This window comes from Plasmopara halstedii (genome assembly GCF_900000015.1).
Source record: "Plasmopara halstedii genome assembly, contig: Scaffold_444, whole genome shotgun sequence".
In the NCBI taxonomy this organism is placed as follows: Eukaryota; Oomycota; class Peronosporomycetes; order Peronosporales; family Peronosporaceae; genus Plasmopara; species Plasmopara halstedii.
Genome location: NW_020187364.1, coordinates 267,729 through 268,825, shown reverse-complemented (window position 1 = coordinate 268,825; position 1,097 = coordinate 267,729).

The window sequence follows — 1,097 nt, the reverse complement described above, 5'->3', positions numbered from 1 at the left end:
CTGTACAAATGGACGAGCACCTATGTGCGCACGTGTGAGATGTGTCAACGGGTGAAACACTCTCCAAATGCGGCTGCGCCGCTGGCCAGCTTACCGGTACCCACTGGGGTGCTGGCAGTCCATGAGTTTGGACTTTGTGTTTGGCCTGCCGAAAGATGCGGCGGGGAACACGGGTGTCGTGGTATTCGTCGACCAGATGAACAAGATGGCTCGTTTGGCAGCGGTGCCAGACACTATCGACGGAGTCGGTACAGCAACTCTGATTGTAGATCGTGTTTCTCGCCAACACGGACTCCCAGAGTCGAACGTCTCTGATAGTGACCCCCGTTTCACAGGAAAATTTTGGTCGACTTTCTTCAAGGTGCTAGGCTCCAAGTTGGACATGTCGACAGTGGATCATCCGCAGACCGATGGTCAGACCGAAAGGGTGTATCGCGTCATCGAAGACGTTCTTCACAGCGTCTGCGCTGAGACGCCGAGGCGCTGGTGCGCCATGTTGCCACTCGTAGAGTTTGCGCTGAACAATGCAGTTCATCCATCTACCGGCTACACGCCTTTCTACGTGAACGGGCTATTTCACCCTCGCGTCCCACTGACGCCGCCATCCCATGACTCAGGGCTTAGAAGGGGAGGAATAGCCGAATGGCTAGCTGATGTCAGCCCCCTCGTCATCCTCAAAGAAGTCGATGAATTCTTGACTACCAGACTGAGTGTCCTACGACACGTTCGCGATGCGATGGCTGAAATCCAAGACCTGCAGAAAGAATATGCAGACGAAAAAGGAAGAGGCAAAGTAGAAAGCTTTAAGATCGAGGACCTGGTTTTATTCAAATCTGAAATCTGCCTACGCATGCAGCCTCTGCTATCTTCCGGTCGAAACTTCGTTCACGGTTTATTGGACCGTTTAAGGATGTGGCCAAGCGGGGCCTAGCGTATACTCTGAACCTCCCAAAACGGATGCGCACCCACCCGGTGTTTTACGTGGACGTGCTCTAGCCGTACCCGGATCCGGCGCTAGTGAACGCGGAAGCGTTGGCGCCGGATCGGATCCCACGGGCCCTTGGCCACCCAGAAACTGAACCAGCAACTGGCTCTGA